The sequence below is a fragment of the Lutra lutra genome, chromosome 10 (genome assembly GCF_902655055.1).
Source record: "Lutra lutra chromosome 10, mLutLut1.2, whole genome shotgun sequence".
Classification (NCBI taxonomy): Eukaryota; Metazoa; Chordata; class Mammalia; order Carnivora; family Mustelidae; genus Lutra; species Lutra lutra.
In genome coordinates this window covers 75,703,309-75,723,967 of record NC_062287.1, presented here as the reverse complement: position 1 = coordinate 75,723,967, position 20,659 = coordinate 75,703,309, and positions in this window count along the sequence as shown.

Here is a 20,659-nt window from a genome sequence, read left to right as displayed (position 1 = left end):
AGCTCCACAGGGAGTCTCTCTCTGACCTTCTCCTCACTCATGCTCTCTCTCACTGTCTCTCTCTCAAATAAATAAATAAAATCTTTAAAAAAGAAAAAAAAATAAAAATAAATCCTTACCCTAGTACATACCAGCAGTATCAACTTAGGAAAGTTATTTAACCTTTTATGCCTTCATTTTCTGAGTTATAAAATGAAGCCAATAATTTTCCCTATTTATAGGGTTTTGTGAAAATTAAATAATATGATTTATCATTTTATTTATGAATATTTATATAGTGCTTATTATGTACTAGACTATATTTTTGCCCTTTACAAATATGAATTCATTTACTCCTGATACTGCTTATAAAGTTCTCAGAGTAGTACCTGGCACATCTGATGCTGAACACATAGCATCATTCTTGTTTTCTGATTCTAATGGTACAGGCTCATTTAAGAAAATTCAGGAAGTACCTTCAGTTGTAGAGAAGGATAAAAAACAGTAACTTCCATAAATTCAAAAGGAACCATTTGAAATATTTAGGTATATTCTCTTAATCTTTGCTTTTTATTGGTAAAAGTAGACCTCGTACATGCTATATAGTTTTTCCTGCGTTTGACTTTTATACTTTGGCCTTTTAAAATTTTAACTAAAGGTCCGATTTTCAGATAATTGTAGATTCACTTCAAGTCCTAACAAGTAATCCAAAGAGCTCTTGTACACCCTTTACATAGTTTCCCCAAATGGAAATACATTACAAAACCACAGTAAAAGATCACAGCCAGGATATTGACATTGACATAATCAAGATACGGAACAGTTCCAACACCATGGAGATCCCTGCATGCTGCCTTTTCACCCGCACCGTCCTCCCATGCACCTTTGCTATCAACCCCTGACAACTGTTCTTCTAGTCTTCATCTCTGCAATTTTGTCACTTCAAAATGTAATATCTGTAGAATAATCATAATATGTTGTAAGGGCCCACTTAGCCAGAGGGAGCCATTTTGTTGTTTATGCAGTAAACTTAGATTGACCCTACCCCTCCCAGAGGAACTTACTTGCAAAGCCCAGATACAAGGGCAGGTCAGGCCAGGTGGAGACATCCAATCAGTGGAGCACGCATACTGTCTCCCTAGCTACTGGGGAGAGTGGGCCCCGCCTTTTGGGCACCAATTCTGACCAAGGTGATAGGCTAGTTCAAATATCTACTAGGGAAAATTGTAACCTCATTGGCCACCTGTGTGTAGCTAGGGTCAACCACGTGGACTTTGCTCTATAAAAGTTAATCTGTGAGGCGGGGAAGGGTCACCTCTTTGTAAGAGATGGCCCTGACTGGTCAATTTGATTCTCAGGGATGCTTGGCGCAAAATAAAGCTTTGCTTGACCTTCGCTTTGTATCAGTCTCGTTCCTTTGATTACAGACCCAACAATGTAACCTCTGGGGAGTGGCTTTTTTACTCAACAAAATTTTCTGAAGGTTCACCCAGGTTGTTGCATTTTTAAATACTTCATGCTTTTTTACTGCTTTGCAGTTGTCCACCGCATGGGTGGGGCAGACCTTGTTTAAGCGTTCACTGGCATTGGAAGGACACCGAGGCTGCTTCCAGTGTGGGCTATGATGCGTAACTCTGCTATGAACATTTGTATACATGTTTTTGTGTGAACATGAGATTACATTTCAATGGCATAAAGGCCAGGAAGTACAAGCCCTGACTTGTATGCTAGCTACCTGTCTTGTTTTTCTTTAAGAAGCTGCCAGACCGCCTTTCCAGAAAAGTTGTACCGTTTTGTAGTCCCATCAGAAATCTGCGAATCTATGAACATGCAGAATTCTGGACTGGAGCATTTCTCCCTTGAGATTTTTAAAAATTAGGAATACAATTTTCTTAATAGAGTTATAACGTACAATTAGATACATAATTAGATAATTAGAAGTCCAATCACAATACAATTTAAAATATATAGCTGGAGAAATAGAAGGCAAAGATGGGGAAAAAAGAGGTTTACCTTTCATGCAGAAGGAAATAAATTCTCCCCCTTCTCAGAACACTGCCTATAACTAGGATTGTATTGTTCTAGTTATTACTTTGTTCTTTCCTGGGATGATTGCTTTCCCTTTATATGAGTCTGTATTTATATCCCTTAATAAGTATTTATAGTTTTCAACATATAACTCATATATGTTTCATATTACTATAATTGTATTCCTCTGAGTTAGAATTATTATTTTTTACTAGTTCTTTTAATTTTCTGTTGCTAGTGTATAGTAAAGGATTTTGGTTTTGCTTTGGAGTGTAGATTTTATTTTGGTCAAGGTATTAAACAATCCTATAATTTTTTCCTTGTTGGTTTTATTGAGGTTTATAAGAAGACAATTAAATCTCCTGCAAGTAATAATAATTCTGTGCATTTTAGAAAAGTTAGAGGAAAAGAAAGATAATTTTACTGCTTCTTCCTTGTTTTATATCTTAGTTAACTTTTTAAAACCTCTAACAGTGTTAAGAAAAATGGTTATTCTTTATGATTTTACTGGAATTGCCTCTAGTGCTTAATCATTAAGCAAGAGATTAATAGTTTGAGAGAAGAAAACATCTTTGTGCTACCATGTAATTTGGTTTATAACCCTCCCGGAATCTTCCCAGGTATAATCTGAAACTGGCCTCTGTCCTCAAAGGGCAGGGAAAGACCAAAGAAAGAGACAAACCATTCCAGGTTAGTAGGTGGCAATGTTTAATAATAGCAAAAGGAACTTACCTCGGAGGCTTACCTGAGGCAGCAGCAAGATGAATGGATCCCTACACCAGTCAGCCAAATCTTTTTTTTTTTTTTAAAGACTTTATTTATTTATTTGTCAGAAAGTGAGAGAGAGTGAGCACAGGCAGAGGGAGAAGCAGGATCCCCACAGAACAAGGAGCCCTATGTGGGACTTGATCCCAGGACGCTGGGATCATGACCTGAGTCAAAGGCAGCTGCTTAACCAACTGAGCCACCCAGGCGTCCCAGTCTGCCCAATCTTAAAAGTTTATATAGAGGCCCTAACTGGGCTCAGTCGTGTATACCACGCAGGTGTTCTCAACACTGCATTACCATCTCAAGGCTGTGTCCTGGAGCAGCCTCTGGGAACTGGAATATCCAGCAGAACCCACATTCCAAGGACAAGGGAAGGGATAAGGGTCCTGGGTCCAGCTTATGGGTCAATCAGCAGTCCCATCTTTTTCATGATGTTCCCCAACTGAAGTATCTTTAGTCTAAAAATGGAGATGTATGTTATAATTTTGAAAAATAACAAAACATGAAAGTATGTTTCTAGATACAGGCTGACTCTTTGTACTTTGAAGATAAAGAACCACCAAAATCCAATAAAATTTAATTAAATTAATGTTAGGTGGACCCCCAATTTTTCCTATGTAAACACAGTCTGAAGATATTTGCAAAACTATGAAGGAAGATATGTGGGACTCCACAATTCTATACCTAGCTAAATGGCTGTTTATGCAGTTAGCACTATCTTCCAAGGCACGTCAGATATTTCCTAAGAAAATACATATTTTTTAAAATTTTTCTTAACTTTGCAATTTCATGAAATAAGTCTATCTTAGCATAACACCCTTTTGCTGAAACTTCAGAGAAGATTCTTTGAACTACAGACTCTTTTCATCTTTCTGGAATTTTCCTCTGTTTATGCATCCTTACACATCTCTACTTGTCTTGTAGTGGCTTATAGTGAACTAGAAGCTGAATTCATTTCTGGTATAGGAGTCTGCTAAAATCTTTCACCTGCTAGATTCAGATCAAAAGGGGATGTTTAGTCAATCATTAATATGGGGACCAGTAGCTGCAGGAGCAGAATAGCATCAATAATTCTCAAAGAGGGTCCTAACATCAAGCTCTATGCTCTGCTTAGTGTGTGTGTGTGTACCAGAAACAAAACTCAAGTGTTCTCCCATGCAGCTGGCTGTTGGAGCAGGAAAGCGGGGATAGACAACCCATGAATGAGTAAGCCTGGCACTGTTCCCGTTAAGTTATATTTTCTCAAACAGGCAGCAGGCCAGATCTGCTTTACATTGATTCCTCCATAGGTACCTAGTCACTATGGTGGGATCTTTGAGTGTTTCCCCATTTATAAGATATTATCTTGCAAGAGTTTTCTGAAATAATTGATCCACATGGGAAAGTTATTCCTGATGGGGCAGATTAACTGGGATTTAGGAGAGTTGTTTGTATTAGGAAGATAACGTAGGATAGCGCAAGAGTTTAAGTGTGAGATTCAGAGACAAAGATTGAATCTTTGCTCTTGCACTTACTAGCTCTAGGATACCAGGCAAGTGATTGGACTGAATGTGTATGTCCCTCCAAAATTACTATGTTGAATTCCTAATCCCCAATATGACAGAGATGGCCTTTGGAAGTTGATAAGGTCATGAGTGTGGAACCCTCATAAATGGGATTAGTGCCCTTTTAAAAGAGACCCCAGAGAGCACCATTTGAGGGTATAGGAAGAACATAGGCATCTATGAAACAGGAAGCAGGGTCTCACCAGAAAGCAAATCCCCCAACATGTTGATCTTGGACTTCCCAACCTCTGCAACTGTGAAAAATACATGCTTGTTGCTTAAGTCATGCTTTCTCTGGTACTTTAGTAATAGCAGATCAAATGGACTGGAACAATAAATTATTCAATCTCTCCAATTATCTCTTCCATAAGTTTGTATAAAAACATTTAACTCATAAAGTTGTAGTAAGAAAAAAGAAACATATTTAAGTAGCTGGTTCAAGGTAGTTTCATGGAGAAATTCAATACCTTTATTGAACTGCCTATAACATGTCATGTATTATTTTTAGCTATCGAAGATAGAGCAATGAACCACACAGAGAAAGTTTATGAGGTGTTGGGTGTGCTCCTTAAATCAATGGGGGGAGTCCTTTCACAATGTAAACATAAATCATCATGTTGTATACTTTAAATGTCTTACAATGTTATTGTCAATGATGCTGCAACAAGGCTAAGAAAAAACAGAGAAATTTATGTTCTAGGCTCTTGTACTCTGTTTATGATCATTTCATCATTCCCATTTTTTTAATATGAATTCAAGGTTAGAAATCTAGCATGAACAAATAATATAGAACCAGAGAGCCCATATGGACAGAAGGGCTCTTGAGAAGTTTAAATACCTAATTGGAATTGTCACCTTAAACAGGGTTACCATATGCAATTGTGTAAACTGTACAATGTACAGGGAACCGTTTGGCATAACAGCCTTAAGAACTTGTTAAAGGCATTTGAAAGATAACATTCCATCTCTCCCTTCACATGTTGCTAGTGTTCAGACTGCAGATGTGTTTCAGTCATGAGGTGCAGCCATGCCCAGAGACAAGCTGATTTCTGCTCTTGTTCTACACTGTACATGGTGGCAATTATGATTCAAGATTCAAATGGCTATTCAACTAGCTGGCACAGGTAGAATTAGAATAGCTCTGCTTCTGTCAAGATGATAGGTACAACAAGGCTATATGATACGTACAACAACTGGAAACTCAGTTATTGATGAATACATTAAGAAGTAATCCATAATGCAGTCTCATCAATTGTTTCATTTCCCATCAATTTCATTCCCATCAATACTTGACATATTCTAATACTTGATACCGAAAGTATCATATATTTATGCCTAATTCATTATTCATTCATTTTCTTATTCACACATTTATTAAACAACTGGCTATTGAGTAATTACTATATCCCAGGCAACTTCTAGGGACTGGGACAAAGCAATGGAAAAAAATGGATGAAATAAGTGAAACGTCCCTGCCTTCATGGGACATACATTTAAGTCCTTCCTTCCTTCCTTCGTATTTTTCTTATCTTCTTTATTTAAAAAAATGCAGGTCCTGAAATTAAAAAAATTAAAATTGGTACAATTAAAAAGGAATATGAACAAATATGTCTGTTTTAAGTTAGAGTATAAGAGAATATACCAGACTTTCATTCCTGTTGAAACAAGAAAAGCCAGCCAAAACAAAAACAAAAATAAATTAAAAAAACAAAAACAAAATAAAGAAAAAAAATACTTTTCTATGGGACTAATTAAGAATGGTAGATGCAAAGAAGCTTGCTGAATTAAATTCCCATGAGAAATAAGCATAGGTGTGCAGGAAGTTATTCAGCATCCATACTGGTGGCAGCAAATGCCTAGGCTGGGTTCTCTTCTCAAAGTGATGTACTAGGTTTTCCATCTTCCTGAAAGGCTTTCTCTATATATATTTTGGCTGACTTTTTTTTTTTTAACCGAATTTGGATCTCTGCTCAAATATTGCCCAAGCTCCTCTAGGCATGAGCTATTAAAATCTTTTTATTACTGTATCCCCCCATAGCTCAAACAACATGTGATACATAGTTAATTAGCACTTATTGAATAAATGACAGGATTTAATTAACAAAATTAATAGATTTAAAATTCTTTAAGTTTTCAATTGCTTATTAGTTAATTCCTTAGCAAATTCTGGGTCTGTGCTGGTGGTAATTCCTTTACTCGTCTCTTTACCAACTTGATAATGAATACATGCATTGAATTGTATTTATAAAAATGTCAATTTGACTCCCAGCATGGGACTTCATGAAAAATCACACAGTAGAAAAATTTTTTCTATGATTTTCCAAGACTTGTCCTAGCCTCCTACAATTAAAACTTGACTATCTAGTGTCCCATTCCTTCCCTGATTTGTTAAACTAATTAATTACTTAATTAATCAAGATATTAATAGGAGATTAATGTTATCTCTCTTAGGTAACTGTTTTGCATATTAAAGCATCAGTGCCTTTATTTACTTGCTCCTTTACTCAGTGGTTCCCAACTTTGCTGCAATGTAGAAACCCCTTGGGAACTTAAATAATCATGATCTGATCGGGTTGCACCCTATACCGTAATTTGTCTACCATCAGAATAACTGAGGATGGTAGACAGGTGTTAGTATTTCTTTTATCCCCAGGCAATCCTAATGCATATTAAAGTTTGAGAACCATTCCCTTAAATTAAGTGAGTGGGAGTATCTAACACCAGAGTAAAATGAATGATTTGTATCTTCGTTTTCTCCTAGAAATGTACATTTCCGGGATCCTGGGTTGGGCAGTCAGTTAAGCATCTGCATTTGGCTCAGGTCATGGTGCCAGGGTCCTGGGATCTAGCTCCCAACCCAGCACCCTGCTTCTCTCTCTTCCTCTGCCCCTCCCCCCACTTGTGCATGCACATGAGTTCTCTCTCTCACTCTCAAATAAAGAAATGAAACCTTAAAAAAAAAAAAAAAGGTGAACACTTCAACATATTCTTGGTTCTCAAATAGGAGCCAGTCTTCCTTTTCTCCTTGGAAACATAGCGTACATAAGGTACGGCATAGACCCTGGATATCACTAAAATGAGAACTTACCAGCGTTATCTGTAGGCTTTACCCTGCCTTTGGGTCTCGGTACCCACTGGTCCCTCTAAATGGAGTGTCTTTCTTACATTCTATCTCTGTTGATATCCTTCTTTTAGTCTTATATAAATGGTACCTTCTGTCTCATACCTTCTTTCCCTATCAGAATTGAGCTTACCATAGTTGCTGCTCCCATTAAACTTCCTCTTGTCCCTCATTTACCACAGTCCAGTATCCATCACTAATTTGGATAAGTCACTTTGCTTTGGCTGTGATTTAATTGTCTGTCAGGTGAGGGGCTTGGGACTTAAACTCTCACCTCTGTTCTGGCTATAAATTGCTTTGAGTTCTTATATCCTACACACTTTTCTAGGAAAAACAACCTTTGTCATTACCACGTATCCTAAGTGTCACAACACACCAGTTTTCAAACGACAATTCCTTTTTGGTTTCTGGGCTGTCAGGAGTAGGACAATTCTACATATACATTTTTCTTTTCTTGAAAAATAACAATAGTAACTATGAAATCTAATATATCTGTGTGTGTGTGCATGTGTATGTATGTATATACCATATGTATACTCCCTACATACATATAAACATACATCTCATAAGTATAGCACTTGGCAATTCCTGTGTATGTATATATGGTATATATACACACCATATGTATCCAGCATACATACAGTACATATATTATACCCATACATATATACACACATATCTTTTATATGCCACATGACAATTCAAACAGTATTTGTTTTAAAGGTTTTACTTATTTAACAGAAAGAGAGCACAAGAAGGATTAGCAGCAGATAGAGGGAGAGGGAGAAGCAGGGTCCTTGCTGAACAGAAAGCCCAGCATATAGCTCCATCCCAGGACACTGGGATCATGCCCTGAGCCAAAGGCAGACACTTAACCTACTGAGCCACCCAGGCACCCACCGAACAACATTTTTACATATTTTTTTCATTTTACTCATCTTAACAATGTATAGGATAGGTAAGCATTACGCCATCTTGCAGACAAATAAAGACTAAAAAAGGCCAAGTGATTTCCCCTAGACCTCCTATCATTAACATGACAAGGCTTTTTCTGGAATGGATGTCTTCTGCTTTCTTAGTTCAGAGTTCTCTCTACTCCACCAGAGCTCTTTCTTAACTTTATAAAAGAATAAATAAGACATCCACTGGGTGTGATCCCCTTTACTCCCTATCATTTGTTGTCTTTCCTCAGAATTGGGTACTTAAAACTGAAGACTATTGGCAAGGTTTCGGAGCTCTGGTTGTTTGTGATTAGCTAGGAGAAACTAAAGTCATATTCTATTTGTGTGACCTCCACTTACTGATGAATATCTGAGCCAGGGGAGAGTGTCCTTCAGTTTTTTTCTGGCAAATCAAGCATATCTGACACTAACTGTTCTTCTCTGTCAGACATTTCATAGCTGTGTGACTCAGAAATCCAAATTCCTCTCATCCCTCAACTGTCTCCCAGCAGGGCACTTTGTTTTCAAGTTAACAGTAATCTAGATGTTTCCCAAGGAGGATGGATGGTTACTGCTAAGTGGAGTACATAGAAGACATGACTCCTTGACTAATCTATTATAATAGCAGTGGATTTTAACCTTTATAAAGTGATCTCACAAGCATTATCCCCACTCAACAAGGAAGGAAACAGAAGCCTCAGACTATGCACAGTCACAAGATCAGAAGTGGAAGAGTCAGAACACTTGTCCATGTTTTCTGGTAGTTAAAACAACTGAGGACATAAAGATGAATTGCCCATCCTGCTCTGTTCTAATGATGAAGAGGAAGTTTTTCACTGACTGCCCTCTTCTGGGCTTAAAACTCAGTTTTTCTAAGCAAAGATTTGTGTACCCTACATCCAAACACAAACAACAACAACAAAAATGTGCCCAAATCAAGAACCTTTGGGTCAGCTAGTGCTTTTGCAGAATCTTAACTGCCATGTTTATCCTTTCCTTATTTTTGTTTTTTAAGACTTTATTTAGGCAACCACCAAGTATAGGTGCATAGACTTTGCTTAAATGTTGATTGTTTATTATAGATGATGAGTAGGAAGGTCAGTGTGAGTATAAAGGAGTATATAAGGAGACTTGTGGTGATGGAACAGTTCTGTATCTTCGTTGTGGTAATGGTGACACAGATCTACACTTGTGATGAAATTGTATAGAAATACAGAACTAAACACCTACACACACACTCACATACACACACACAGTTTGGCATGTAAAAGTGGAGAAATCTGAATAAAGTCTGTAGATTATATCAATATTCATTTTCTGGTTCAGTATTGTAGTGTATTATAAAGGTGTCACCACTGGAGGAAACTAGTTGAAGAATACACAGAAAGTTCTTACACATTTTTTATAATTTCCTGTAAATTTATAATTATGCCAAATTTGAAAACATTTTAATTTTTTTGAAGTAGGCTCCACACCCAGTGTGGAGTCCAACACGAAGCTTGAACTTACAAACCTGAGATCAAGACCTGAGCGGAGATCAAAAGTTGGATGCTTAACCAACTGAGCCACCCAGGCACCCCTAAAAATATTTTAAATATGGATGATGAATTAGAATTCCAAATTTAAAAATCAGGAATTTGGATTGTTCTATTGAAGTGAACTTTTGGTAATGCAAATTTCTGAGTAAAGCCTTGAGGGATGTCATCCTGTGTCAGTGATATCTTCTTATCATTAGGGGGATGAAGTTGATTTGTAGAGGATAGAGTTTTCTGGTTGAAGCCTACTCTTGAGTGTTTTTCTGGCCCTAACAAATGGTATAGAGCTGCAGAACCAACCTATATGGGTTTCAGACCCAGGCCCTGCTGCTTATTAGATATGCAACTTCAGGGAATTTACCTTATTTCTTTGCACCTCAATTTCCCCATCCTTATAATAGAGTTATAAATATATCTTTTTCATAGAGTTGTTTTATGGCATAAATAAGTCATCATATTGCAATATATAAATATATCAGATAAACACAGTGCACACCTTAAACTTATACAATGTTCTATGTCAGTTGTATCTCAACTATATTATAATATATAAATTACTTAAAAGAATTATATATATTTAATCTTTCATTGAGCACTACATATACAATATATATGAAAGATAACTGTGATTATTATTGTTTTAACTGTGTTCCTCTGAGTAGAATTAATGTAGCATTTTTGTGTTAAATAGAAGAGCTAAGGAATTACCTAGAGTGTTCAGCAGTTTTTACCTAACTTCACCAAAACACCAATCCTTGGTCTTCCATAGTCCTTCTAATACACTCTGAAGTTAAGATGCACCAGGAGGTAGACTGGGATTTAGGGTACCCAACTGCACTCAGATCAACCTCTCTTATATCTGAAGAGTCACTTTATCTGCCTCTTTTTCTATGTTAAAGCATCCAAGCACCCTTTATGGGGATGTATAACACATTAAACATTGTCTTCATTTCCAATAAGATAAGAATTGGGATAGCATGCATAGATGAATATGCACTGATTATAAAATTATATATGAAAAATCGTTTTTATACAAAATGTTTAATACTTCATTAGGAGATATTCGGTTCTATATTAGTTAATGCCATTGATTAATAACGCTTTGAAATGGAGCAATGACTGATAAAGAGTAATTGGAGGTTGAGGATAGACCTCAACAGGCATATAGACCTGTAGGGGAGAGAGGTGGTGGTACATTAGAGGCCTCTGGGTTGTTGCTGGATATGTTAAGGGAAGGATGTTGATAGGAAAATTCATGAGCATTAGGTGGTAGAAATTGCATTGTTGGTAGAAAGATATTGGCCCTGGACTCCAGAAATCTGTTTTGTTTTAAAGATTTTATTTGTTTATTTGACAGACAGAGATCACAAGTAGGCAGAGAGGCAGGCAGAGAGGAAAGGAAGCAGGTTCCCCGCTGAGCAGAGAGCCCAATGCGGGGCTTGATCCCAGGACCCTGGGTCATGACCTGAGCCTAAGGCAGAGGCTTTAACCCACTGAGCCACTCAGGAGCCCCCAGAAATCTGTTTTTGAATCTTCCCCCACACAACCTACTTATTAGGGCAGCAAATTTAGATGCAGTTACATGGCATATTTATGGCTCAGAATCTTTATATGTATAATGAGGACAATAATCTACTTACCACATCCTGTGAAATTCAAATGCTTCCTCATGTGAAACGATGAATGTGAATATGCTTTGTGGACTACTGAGTGCTCCCTTTATATTGGGAATCCCTTAGTTACTTTGACTCAAACAACTTCTCCCTAAAATGATAGTAGTGCCTGCATTACTTTGTGTGGGGACCCTCTAAATTTGTTTTCTTTAGAAGTGACCTTAACAATCCTTTCCTATTGATAAATGTCTTATATTGGTAACTGGTGAGCTTGACTCAAGAGAATATTATCTTCTTGAATCTCCTAATTCTGTAGGACAGATATTTTATTTTATAGACTCTTTTAAATATCCATCACAAATAAGTCAGATAAAGCTTATTTCCACTTTACACACAGGAAAACTGATTTTCGGATAAGCTAAGTTACTCATAATTACACAGCTAACAAATGGTAGATTTGTGTTCTCACCAGTGTGGCTGCAAATCCCGTCATCTTTCCACTGTTCTATAAAGCAGAGGTAGTACAGTTTGTACCAGAGTCCCATCTTCACTCAGATTATCTCAAATCAAACAAAATTAACCTGGACCATAATAATTCCTGCAAATATTACAAACACTAAAATTAAAGGACACAGAATATAAGATAAATCTTTTACATGTTTAAAATAAAAATAAGGAACAAAAATGAAATTATAGCATGAATTTTTAGAAGAATCATATAAGCAGGCAGTACCCTAACCAAATGGTCAAATTAACATTGCCATAATATGATATCAGTATCATATATCTCCTGACATAAACTGGGATCACAACATCACTTCTCCAGTATTCTTGTCAAAATTGTACAACCTTGACCTAATCATGAGAAAACATCAGACAAATCCAGTTTGAGGACATTCTATGAAATAGCTGACTGGTACTCTTCAAAAGTGTCAGGTCATGAAAGAGAAGAAAGAATGACAAACTGTCACAGGTTGGAGAAGACGAAGAATACATTAAAACCAAATGCAATCTGGAATCCTGGATTTGATCCTAGAACATTAAAAGGATGTTAGACGAAAAAAATAGTTAAATAAAATTTGAACAAGTTCTCTAAGTTAGAGTGGTGTATCAATGTTCATTTCCTAGTTTTAACAATTGTCCTGTTGCTGCATAAGATGTTAACATTAGGAGAAGCTGGAGAAAGGGTATATGAGAACCTGTAATACCTTTGTGACTTTTCTTAAATCTTAAATCTATACTTTGGGGAAATATATATTTGTAACTTTCATAATAAAATATGCAAAATCAGATGATGGTTAGATGGATAGAAAGATGGAAATGTGACACAAGTATTGCAAATTGTCAGCAACAGAATCTAATTCTGAGTATGTGGGTGTTTACTTACAAAATTCTCTCAATTTGTGGAAGTTTAAGAATTTTTATAAGATGTTGAAAAAAAATAAAATGATAGTTTTGTTTTAATAAGAAATTACTTTAAAAGTTTAAATAAGGATTTTTGGAGTAAAAAAAGGTTTAAATAAGAAATTAATTATACCTGAAGAGATAAATACATGAACATTATTTGATATCATGAAAAGTAGATTAATAGACATGGAGAGTAGAATAAGTCTAATAGACATCTATTTGGAATTCTGGAAGAAGAGGTGCCTGGATGGCTCAGTTGGTTAAGCATCTGCCTTCTGCTCAGGTCATGAGCAGGGTTCTGGGATCCCAGGATTCTGGGATTGAGCCCTGCACCAGGCTCCCTGCTCAATGGGGAGGCTGTTTCTCCCTCTCCCTCTGTCCCTCCCCTGGCTCCTGTGTTCTCTCTTTCTCTCTCAATCTCTCTTAAATAAATAAATAAGTCTTTAGGGGAGGAAAAAAAGGAATTCTGGAAGAAAAGAGAGTTAGGTACAAATTGAGAAGAGTATGGATCAGTATTTTCCATGTAGCTGAGTGCTGATGATAGAAAGCAATTAAAATTCCATTTGAAATTGGATGAAGACCAGTAAATCCCTCACAGGATCAAACAAACTAAAAAAAGGAAAATCATTGCACATCTTAGTGAAGCTTTGGGAAGCCAAAGAAAAAGAGTAGATCTTAAAAATAATCAGAGATTTAAAAAAAATTCTAACAAAATAAAACAAAAATCTGATCACTTTCAAAAGACAAACAGACTAAGAGCTGATTTCTCAACAGCAAGAGTGAATGCCAGAAAATATTTTCAGTGTGCTGAGAGAAAATAGCTACCAACACATTTTTTTTTCTTCAGTAAAAATGTATTTCAAGAGTCAGAGCAAACTACTTTCCAGTTAAAGAAAAACCAAAGACATCTGTTCTGATTAACTATTGCTACGTGATACATTATCCCCAAACATAGCAACTTAAAACAATAATCATTTGATTATATCAGTTTTTGTGGGTCAGGAATATGATGAGCTAGAGTGCTCTGCTGCTCTTCATGACATGAAATGGATCCATGTGTTAATAATTTACCTTGTGACTCAGCAGGTCTGAAAAGTCCAGATGACTTCCCTTGCGTACCTGATGCTTTTGGGGTGGTGGTAGAGCTGAAAGACTGAGCTCCACCAGACTACACCCCTCTCCATGTAGTCCTCCCTCCTGTATTTGTGGTGTCTCTGCAGTTATAGGCATACTTCCTCCATGTCAATGTCGGGCTCTCAGAGACCATTACAGGAGGTTCTATTTCTCATAAATGCCCGTAACTGGCATGTATCACTTAAACCACAATCTGCTAAACAAAACTGTTACATCCCAGCCCAGATCCAAGGGAGGAAAATTAACTCCACTTCTCCATAGGAGTATGAAAGAATTTATAGTTATCTTCATTTCATCACAGATTTTAGGCAGAAACAACTTGATTCCAAATGGAAAGTCAGACATGTGAAAAGGAATTATGAATAAAGAAATTGATAATATCTGTGTAAATTTAAATAAACACACACAATACAAAACAATAATAATGATATTATGCATGTGAAAAGAAGAAAGAGAAAACTAAAATATCCAACCAAAAGAATATATATGTGGGGATAGTATGAAAAGAATTAAAATATTTGGAGGCCTTTGTATTATTCAAAAAAAGAATAAGATGTTAATTAATTGTAGGCTGTCATAAGCGAAGTGTGTTTGTTAAAACTTCAGGGTAACTCAGGTTGTATAGCTCTCAATAAAAGAAAAGACAAGGGTTGAGAAGAAATCTAATTATTATAAAAGAAAAGAAGAAAAAGCATAAATTGGCAAAGATGAGACAAATAGAAAGCAGAAAGAAAACATAACCTAACTATATCAGCAGCTACAATAAGTGTAAATGGACTAATTATGTTACTTTAAAAATCTGATTCTACATTGTTTATAGGAAACACAACTAAAACATAATAATAAAAATAAAATACACAAAGAATTTCAATTCCCTGTAATGATAGCATACAGTTAGAAAATATAATTTGCAAAAATATAATTTACAAAACACAGTTAGAAAATTTAATTTATAAACATATAATAGAAAGTGTAATTTATACAATAAATAATAAGTATATAAAGTCTTTAAGAATAAACCTAATACAAGATATGCAACTCTTTGTAGGAGAACACTATAAATTTCTAGCTGAAGACTTTTAAAAAGACTGAAATAATTGGAGAGCTTTAGCATGTTCTTAAAATGGAAGCCTCATTATTGTAAAGGTAAAATTCTCCCACAGTGATTTATAAATTCAATGTAAAGCCAATAAAAATCTCAAGAGATTTGATCTTATTTGATTGTATTAACTTCTCAAGTGATCCTAAAATTTCAAATAAAGAATCAAAGGACTCCTGAAAACAAGGAATCTTTCTAGTTCAGAAAGCTAACATCCAAATATCTTAACCTATAAAACTTTGCTAATTATGACCATATGATATTGGCACAGAGATCAGCAAAACCACTATCAATGAAGCCCAGCAGTTATACCTGGAAACTTGATTTGTAACTGGCAGGAACCAAAAGGCAGTAGTACAGCTCTTTATGCTCTGGCTTTAGGAGATCAAGATGCTTTGGTTGCAATAGTCCTCTCAGGCCTCCACATCACCATTGGCTGGACCAAGGATGGGGCCAGGGAATTTTGTGTGCCCCTGGAAAGTCCCTTCCTACACTGCTCTTCAATATTCACACCCTCAGCATCAGTCAGGAACCAGCAAGTAAAACAGAAACTGTCCTAGATGCTTAAAAACAGGAAAAACTTGGGGCACCTGGGTATCTCAGTGGATTAAATCCTCTGCCTTCAACTCAGGTCATGATCCCAGGGTCCTGGGATCGAACCCTGAATTGGGCTCCCTGCTCAGAGGGGAGCTGCTTCCCCCTCTCTCTCTGCCTGCCTCTCTGCCTACTTGTGATCTCTGTCTGTCAAATAAATAAATAAAATCCTAAAAAAAAAAAAAAAACAAAATTATAAAAACAGGAGAAACTTAATAGAGCGAAATGCTGACAAAGATGTTAGAAGGAGTAGAAGAATCTAATTCTGAAGGTATGATTATACACACACACAAATACACATACACACACACACACACACACACACACACACACACACAGCAAAAACAAACAAAAAACCCTGCTTGTCCTGAAAGATTGTCCATCACAGTAAACGACATCTAATTATCCAGCTGCTCAGACCAACATCCTCAGAATGATCCCTGCTTCCTCTTTCTTTCAAACCTTGCATCAAATCCATTGAGGAAATTGCCTCTACTTTCAAAATTTACCCAGCACTCAGCTAATTCTTACCACATCCTCTGCTACCTCCCTGTTTGTCTTCAGTCTTCCTTCCTGCTGCCTCTGCCCACTGACCGTGTGTTCTCCACACAGCAGCCAGATGTGTGTAGATAGTAGTCCTATCCACTGGATACTTCCGCTCTTTCCCCAGTGTGTAGGAAGACTATACCTCTCTGCCCCCTTGAAGCCAAAATGGTCATTTCATTTATCTTGGCCAGTGAAATGAGAGTGCAAATGATGTGGAAACCTCTACACATCACATACGAATGGAAACTAGTGGCTGGCATATGTCTGACTAGTCTCTTTTTCTCATGCTCATGGAAACCCACAGCACTCGTAGTGGTAACTTCTTAGCCAGTCTCAGTCCCAAAACTGAGAAGAATATGGACCATAGCACCTCTGTGGCTTGCAATGAGCATAACATGGGCAAGGATGAAACATTCATGGTTTCAGACTGAAATTATGAGGTTATTTATTCCCAAACTACAATATTTCTGATTGATACTCCTTGATGGATACAATGATCTTCTGATTACTGATGGATGCCATGAACCTTTAAAAAATATAATTCAGAGTGTGTCATATTTCAGAGGCTTCCTGTCTTATAAACTTGGCCCCATGCTCCCTCTGTGAACCCATTTTCTATCTTCTCCCTGCTTATACTCTTCAGAGAGACTTCTCTGAACCTACCAGGCATACTTCTACCTCTGGAGCTGTCTATTTTTTCTTTTGTGTATCTAAGACATCAGCCCAGCACCCCCGGATCTTCACAAAACTTGTTCCTTCACTTTCTTCCAATCCTTCCTCTAATGCTAGCTTCTTAGTAAAGTCCTTCCTGATAAGCCAATTAAAAACAAAGCAAAACAAAACAAAACACCAAAAAACACTTTCCAGGCCCACATTTCCTATTCTCCTCTTTTTATTTTCTTTATAGCATTGATTACCATCCAAAAAGTCAATCTTACTTTTCTTTGTATATTTGTTATTAGCTGTTATCTCTCCCCTCAACTGAAGTGAAGGCCCCATTTGAGTAGGCACTTTAATCTAATTTGTTTCCTCTGGATCCCTAATCCCTATGGTGGTGCCAGGAACATATCAGCCACTCAGTGAGCGCGAGCAGAATGAATGAATGTCAGGGATGGTGTCGGAGGTAAGGAAAGAAATACAAGCTTATAATAAATGATGTTAGGCCAAGTGATTATGTATATTAAACCAAAAATGAAACTGGACTCAAATGTCATACCATGTACAAAATCAGTTACAACCAGGTACAAAAACTCAATTTGAAAGGCAAAAGTATTCAATTTTTGAAGTCTATATAAAAGGCATTTTATGTGCCAGGGAAAGATTTCATAAATAACAAACAAAAGGACAGAACATAAAGAAATTATTGAAAGATTTACCTACCGTAAAATTAGGAACTTTGTTCATCAAATATCATAGAGTAAAAAGATAAGTGAGAAATAGGAAGAAATAGTTTCATGATATAAACCGACAAACTAATAAGATGAACAATTCAATAGAACAATAGTGAATAACAGACACTTCACTGAAGAAGAAACATGCAATAAAAGGTCAATAAATAAGTCAAGCAGAGAGAGTCAATTACCATATGGTTTCACTGATTTGTGGAGCATAACAAATAACATGGAGGGCAAGGGGAGATGGAGAGGAGAAGGGAGTTGAGGGAAATTGGAAGGGGAGGTGAACCATGAGAGACTATGGACTCTGATAAACAATCTGCGGGGTTTGAAGGGGCGGGGGGTGGGAGGTTGGGGGAGCCAGGTGGTGGGTATTGGAGAGGGCACGGATTGCATGGAGCACTGGATGCAGTGCAAAAACAAGGAATACTGTTATGCTGAAAATAAAAAAAAATTTTTAAAAAGTCAATACACATGCAGAAATATGCTCCTTTTTATAAGTAATCAGGTAAATGCAAATTAAACTACAGTATTATTCTATTTTGCATCGCCCAGATGTACAAAAATGTCAATTCCTGACAATATCAAGCCTCGTTGAAACTGTAGAAGACCTGAAAGAATGTACAAATACTTCAAAGAATAGTTCGGGGGCACCTGGGCGGCTCAGTGGGTTAAGCCTCTGCCTTTGGCTCAGGTCATGATCCCAGGGTCCTGGGATCAAGCCCCACATTGGGCTCTCTGCTCAGCAGGGAGCCTGCTTCCCCCTCTCTCTCTCTGCCTGCCTCTCTGCCTACTTATGATCTCCATCTGTCAAATAAATAAATAAATAAATAAATAAATAAATAAATGAAAATCTTTAAAGAAAAAAAAGAATAGTTCAGCAACATCTAGTAAAGTTGAAGATGTAAATTACCCTATGGACCCACACATCTATTAATATGTTATGTAAATGCATGAATATATTATGAATAAACATCAACTCTTACTCTTATACACCCAATAAAATATGTGGGAATGGTCATATATAAGAATATTCAAAGGAACAGGAACCATACAAATGTCCTTTCACTGGAAAATGATAAATCGTGGCATGTTCATGTAATTGAATCATATAGAGTAATGAAAATAAATCAATTATAGCTATAAATATCAACACAGATAAACATCGCAAATATGCTGTACAGGAAAGCGTATAAAACATATAAATCACCCCAAAATCCACAGAGTATGATGCAAAAACCTTTAAAGTAAACAATTCTTTGCATAAACCTAAAATTGAGTATAGGGGTTATGGTTCTTGTTTTTCTTTTCTTTTCTTTTCCTCTTTAAGATTTTAATTATTTGTATTGAGTGAGAGAAAACATATTTGCGTGAGAGGGGCTGCACAGCATGCAGGTTCCACGCTGAGCGTGGAGACCAATGCTGGGTTTGATTTCTGGACCCTGAGATCCTAACCTGAGCCAAAATCAAGAGTCAGTCACTTACCCAACTAAGCAGGTGAGGTGCTCCAGTCATGGTTACTTCTGATGAGGGAGGATGGAACATTGTATCTAGGAGAAGCAGAGGGGAAATTTTAAAGGAACTTGTTTGGTTGTTTTGTGGGGGTTTTTTCCTCCTTAAAATGGATGGTTAGAATATAGGTTTTCCTTTGTTATTTCTTTTAATTTACAACCTTTTTAGGAAAATTATTTCAGATCTACTCAAGATATAATAAAAACATTTTAAAATGTCTTTGCACTTTCATGTCCTTGCATTTGAAAATGCGCCCTTTAGAGAATGCTGTATTTATTTGCCACGATAACATACAGAAAACCTTCTGACTATCCCATTGTTTCCTATCTCTTCGGGCAGCTTGAAACTGTGCCGCTCAGCATTATAAACTGCAAGTAAAGGCCTTTTGAGAAAGGCAACAAATCAGAAATGCAAAACGCCATCACTGATTAATTTATGAAAACGAAGTTTTCAGTCTACAAGAACCAGGGGCAAAACAAAACAATAATTCACCAGGGGCCCATGAGCCCTCAAGTGTGGCACTTGGTCATGTGTAACTGTTTATCACTCTGGGTCTCAAATCTGAATGATATCAATCATGCTGCTTGCCAGGGCACCAACTGAATATAAATTGGCCTTTCTGGGCATCATAGGTCTCGTTCTGCCAAGTGATTTGATAGTCCTTTTATTTTAAAACACTTAGGATGGATTATACAACGAAAGCACACACTTTGGAGCAGTTTCAAAAAATCAATTCAAGCCACACTTAAGGACAAAGAAAAATCCTTCTGTTCTTTCTGATGATATATTTTACTCAAAAGGATAGCCCAAGGAGATACAAATACTTGTACAAGGTAAATTTTGACAGCAACGTGATTGTCAGTACACATATCATCACAAGATTTGCACACTGTGAGCCTCTACATTTTCTCCAGTGATGTGGAGCGTGCTCGAAACCATTTTTGGAACCCTCATTGGGGAGTAGGTTCTCAAACCTTGAATACATTTTTACAGTGTAGGAGTGCATTGCTTTGGTTTTTAGAAAAATGCCAAAAATCTTTTGGAACCGAAGTGAGAGAACAAAAGAAGTTTTCAAGGACAGGGAATTCTCCATTTAGCTTACACACAAGAGGCAGCTTTGTGGAGAAATGAGTTTTACACGTGGATGGTTAATAAAGTGTCATTGATGCCAATTCCCCATGACAGGGTTCATGTAGCAGAAAATCTAGACTTCAGGTTCAGGTCTTCTAGGCAATCCTGCCTCTGCCACTTACCAGGTCTGGGACAACTGACAAGTTACTGAACTCTTCAAATCTCAGCTAGCCCCCCCCTGAAGTGAGGACAAATACAGCTACCTTGAAGGGTTGTTATGACAGTTACAAAAACATTGCATGCCTTCTAACACATCATAGTGTTTAATAAATGGCACGTGAAGGTAAAATGAAAACAGCGGTAGTCAGTCAAA